Genomic DNA, 5,719 nt, shown 5'->3' on the forward strand with positions numbered 1-5,719 from the left:
ACATCTGGAATCCCTTCCAGTGAATTACGGAACCCTTCCGGAGACCAAACACTATTATCCCATATATCAATATTTATCTATGGACCATTCCGGAGTTCCTCGTCATGTTCGTGATCATATCCGGGACTCCGAACAACATTCAGTCACCAACATTCATAACTCATATAATACTATATCGTCAACAAATGTTTAAGCGTGCGGACCCTACGGGTTCGAGAACTATGTAGACATGACCGAGACACCTCTCTGGTCAATAACCAATAGCGGAACCTGGATGCCCATATTGGCTCCTACATATTCTACGAAGATCTTTATGTTGGAAATATGCCCTAGAGGCAATAATAAAATGGTTATTATTGTATTTCCTTGTTCATGATAATTGTCTATTGTTCATGCTATAATTGTATTAACTGGAAACCGTAATACATGTGTGAATACACGACCACAACATGTCCCTGGTGAGCCTCTAGTTGACTAGCTCATTGATCAACAGATGGTCATGGTTTCCTGACCATGGACATTGGATATCATTGATAACGGGATCACATCATTAGGAGAATGATGTGATGGACAAGACCCAATCCTAAGCATAGCACAAGATTGTGTAGTTCGTTTGCTAAAAGCTTTTCTAATGTCAGGTATCATTTCCTTAGACCATGATATCGTGAACCTCCCGGATACCGTAGGAATGCTTTGGGTGTACCAAACGTCACAACGTAACTGGGTGGCTATAAAGGTACACTACAGGTATCTCCGAAAGTGTCTGTTGGGTTGGCACGAATCGAGACTGGGATTTGTCACTCCATATGACGGAGAGGTATCTCTGGGCCCACTCAGTAATGCATCACCATAACGAGCTCAATGTGACTAAGTAGTTAGTCGCGGATCATGCATTATGGAACGAGTAAAGTGACTTGCCGGTAACGAGATTGAACGATGTATTGGGATACCGACGATTGAATCTCGGGCAAGTAACGTACCGATTGACAAAGGGAATTGTATACGGGATTGATTGAATCCCCGACATCGTGGTTCATCCGATGAGATCATTGTGGAACATGTGGGAGCCAACATGGGTATCCAGATCCCGTTGTTGGTTATTGTCCAGAGAGCTGTCTCAGTCATGTCTGCATGATTCCAGAACCCGTAGGGTCTACACACTTAAGGTTCGGTGACGCTAGAGTTGTTATGGGAATTAGTGTGCAGTTACCAAATGTTGTTCGGAGTCTTGGATGATATCCTGGACGTCACGAGGAGTTCCGGAATGGTCCGAAGGTAAAGATTTATATATGGGAAGTCCTATTTTGGCCACCGGAAAATGTTCGGGATTATTCGGTATTGTACCGGGAAGGCTCTAGAAGGTTCCGGAGTGGGGCCCACCTGCATGGGCGGACCCACATGAACGTGGGTAGTGGGGGCAAGGCCCCACACCCCTGGTCAAGGCGCACCAAGATCCTCTCTTAGAAGGAATAAGATCATATCCCGAAGGGATAAGATCAAGATCCCTAAAAAGGGGGGATAACAATCACTGGGGAAGGAAATGATGGGATTTCTTTCCTCCCACCTTTGCCAATGCCCCAATGGACTTGGATGGCAAGAAACCAGCCCCCTCCACCCCTAAATATAGTGGGGAGGCGCATGGGAGCTTCACCCCTTGCCCCTGGCGTGGCCCCCCCTCTCCAACTCCACCTCCTCCTCAGTAGTGCTTGGCGAAGCCCTGCCGGAGAACTGCAAGCTCCACCACCACGCCGTCGTGCTGCCAGAGTTCTCCCTCAACTTCTCCTCTCCCATTGCTGGATCAAGAAGGAGGAGCCGTCCTCGGGCTGTACGTGTGTTGAACCCGGAGGCGCCGTCCGTTCGGTGTTAGATCGGATCTTCTGCGATTTGAATCGCCGCGAGTACGACTCCCTCATCCGTGTTCTAGTGACACTTCCGCTTAGCGATCTTCAAAGGTATGAAGATGCTCATCCTCTCCCTCTCTTGTTGATAGAATCTTCATAGATTGATCTTGGTGATGCATAGAAAATTTTGAATTATTGCTACGTTCCCCAACAGTGGCATCATGAGCCAGGTTTATGCGTAGATTCAATGCACGAGTAGAAGACAAAGTAGTAGTGGGTGATGATATGTTCAATTTTCTCACTGTTACTAGTCTTATCTTGATTCGGCGGCATTGTGGGATGAAGCGGCCCGGACCGACCTTACACATACGCTTACGTGAGACAGGTTCCACTGACTGACATGCACTTGTTGCATAAAGGTGGCTAGCGGGTGCCAGTCTCTCCCACTTTAGTCGGATCAGATTCGATGAAAAGGGTCCTTATGAAGGATAAATAGCAATTGGCATATCACCGTTGTGGCTTTTGCGTAGGTAAGAAACGTTCTTGCTAGAAACCCATAGCAGCCACGTAAAACATGCAACAACAATTACAGGACGTCTAACTTGTTTTTGCAGGGTATGCTATGTGATGTGATATGGCCAAAAGAATGTGATGAATGATATGTGATGTATGAGATTGATCATGTTCTTGTAATAGGAATCACGACTTGCATGTCGATGAGTATGACAAACAGCAGGAGCCATAGGATTTGTCTTAATTTATTGTATGACCTGCGTGTCATTAAAAACGCCATGTAATTACTTTACTTTATTGCTAACTGTTAGCCATAGTAGTAGAAGTAATAGTTGGCGAGACAACTTCATGAAGACACGATGATGGAGATCATGATGATGGAGATCATGGTGTCATGCCGGTGACGAAGGTGATCATGTCGTGCCTCAAATATGGAAATCAAAGGCGCAAGATGATATTGGCCATATCATGTCACTTTATGATTTGCATGTGATGTTCGCCATGTTTACATCTTTTTTGCTTAGAACGACGGTAGCATAAATAAGATGATCCCTCACTAAAATTTCAAGAAAGTGTTCCCCCTAACTGTGCACCTTTGTGAAAGTTCGTTGTTTCGAAGCACCACGTGATGATCGGGTGTGATAGATTCTAACGTTCGTATACAATGAGTGTAAGCCAGATTTACACATGCGAAACACTTAGGTTGACTTGACGAGCCTAGCATGTACAGACATGGCCTTGGAACACAAGAGACCGAAAGGTCAAACATGCGTCGTATAGTTGATACGAGCAACATGAAGATGTTCACCGATGATGACTAGTCCGTCTCACGTGATGACCGGACACGACCTAGTTGACTCGGACCATGTATCACTTAGATGACTAGAGGGATGTCTATCTAAGTGGGAGTTCATTAAATAATTTGATTAGATGAACTTAATTATCATGAACATAGTCAAAAGGTGTTTGCAAATCATGTCATAACTTGTGCTTTAGTTCTACTGTTTTAGATATGTTCCTAGAGAAAATTTAGTTGAAAGTTGATAGTAGCAATTATGCGGACTAGCGTAAACTGAGGATTGTACTCGTTGCTACGCAGAAGGTGAGGGAGTCCCAGACTAGGGGGTGTCCGGATAGCCGAACTATCATCATCGGCCGGACTCCAAGACTGTGAAGATACAAGATTGAAGACTTCGTCCCGTGTCCGGATGGGACTTTCCTTGGCGTGGAAGGCAAGCTTGGCGATACGGATATGTAGATCTCCTACCATTGTAACCGACTTTGTGTAACCCTAGCCCTCTCCGGTGTCTATATAAATCGGATGGCTTTAGTCCATAGGACGAACAACAATCATACCATAGGCTAGCTTCTAGGGTTTAGCCTCCTTGATCTCGTGGTAGATCCACTCTTGTAACACACATCATCAATATTAATCAAGCAGGACGTAGGGTTTTACCTCCATCAAGAGGGCCCGAACCTGGGTAAAACATCGTGTCCCTTGTCTCCTGTTACCATCCGCCTAGACGCACAGTTCGGGACCCCCTACCCGAGATCCGCCGGTTTTGACACCGACGTTGGTGCTTTCATTGAGAGTTCCTCTGTGCCGGCACCATCAGGAAGGATGCCTTTTCCCGTCTTCAAAGACGGCACCGTCGTCAAGGGAGCTTTGGCCGCCGGCCAGACTATCCGGCTGGGCGGTTTTCTTATGACCGCCTGTTCGGCCACCGCTCCGACAATGATCTCTCAGGTCATTAAAAGCGATCTTCACGTCAGCTTGGAATTCGCCGAGCAGCTAGATCCGATTGATCCCTCCGCCGTAAACGAGCTCTTGGATCGCATTGCCGCCCTGGGGGTCGCTACCGACTATGATCAGATTGGGCTTAAAACCGATCTGAGAGAAATTAACTCTCCCCAGGTTACCCACCACGTTGTCGTGGTAGAGGAACAATGCGGCGACTTTTCTTCTATGTTAAAAACCAACTATGTCCGGATTCCCGATCCCTCCATGCCGGATTCCCGCGGAGGGACAGACGCTAATCAAATACTGAACCTAAAGTCAGGCATCAGACTAGATTCGCTGGAAAGCGTCCAGCAAACCAAGCTTCCGAATCCGGAAGCTTCTTGGCCTTTGAGCCTCAGATTGGGCGGGGTTCCGAACTTGATTCCACCCGCCCACCCAAACATAAGCGATCTATCTCAAATACGGCAAGAGCCCGATGAAACAGTACATCATTACTGAGCCAGATTCCTCTTGGTTATGGACATGATAAAGGACTGTCATGAAGAAAGCGCGATTTCAATCTTCTGCAACTATTGCACGGACAAGGGAATCATAAACGCCATCAGTCGTCGCGAAGTTACATCCTTCGCCGACCTAGCGACCATTGTACAAAAATACTGCGCGATGGAAAGTGCCTGGAAAACCGAAACTAGGTTTTGGGACAATCCGGCCCTGAATACAACCCCAGTCCAAAATAAAAGGGTGCGTCATACTCAAGCACCTGGGTTAAAAACCAAAAAGCAAAAACCCCATAAAGGGTACGGAACCGTATTGGAGGGATGGCTCAACGGACCCTGCAAAATCCACAGTACGGAGGGCGCCACTCCAACACATAGCCTTCGAGCATGTTGGATATTACGGCAGGTGGCCAAAAGTGGCGAAGGCTTTTTAGCCCCGGGCAACCAGCCCAGCAGCACCAGTACGGTATTAACAGTCTTCAAGACTTTCACATCAAATAACATGCGGAAACGAACAATCCACAGTCTTGCCGAAGTCTACCAAGTAGCAACAACAAATCCATGGAGCGACACGGCTATCACCTTCAATGCCAGCGACGAACCTAAATTCCAAACAGCTAGAGCACCAGCCACATTGGTCCTCAGTCCGATAGTGGATGACTTTCGTCTTACCAAGTTACTCATGGATGGCGGCAGCGGATTAAACCTCATCTACGAGGAAACCCTTCAAAAAAGGGAAACTGACTGGAGCCGCATTGAGCAAAGCAACACAACCTTCAGGGGAATAATCCCTAGTCGAGAAGTACGCTGCACAGGAAAAATCACACTAGATGTAGTGTTCGGCTCGCCGGACAATTATAGGTCCGAAGAGGTCACGTTCCAAGTGGCCCCATTCGGCAGCGGATATCACGCTTTGTTAGGGCGAGAGGCATTCAAAATCTTCCAAGCTATACCCCATTACGGGTACATGAAGCTCAAAATGCCCGGACCCAATGGAATAATCACTCTCGCCAGTGATCCAGATATAGCACTCCGCGCTGAAAATAAGACAGCCGCACTGGCCCTAGAGGCATTATCCGAAGCCCTAGCGGCAGAGGAATTAACTGCGCTGCGCTCCATGGTGGATA

Source organism: Triticum dicoccoides, chromosome 3B, assembly GCF_002162155.2.
Source record: "Triticum dicoccoides isolate Atlit2015 ecotype Zavitan chromosome 3B, WEW_v2.0, whole genome shotgun sequence".
NCBI classification, from domain to species: Eukaryota; Viridiplantae; Streptophyta; class Magnoliopsida; order Poales; family Poaceae; genus Triticum; species Triticum dicoccoides.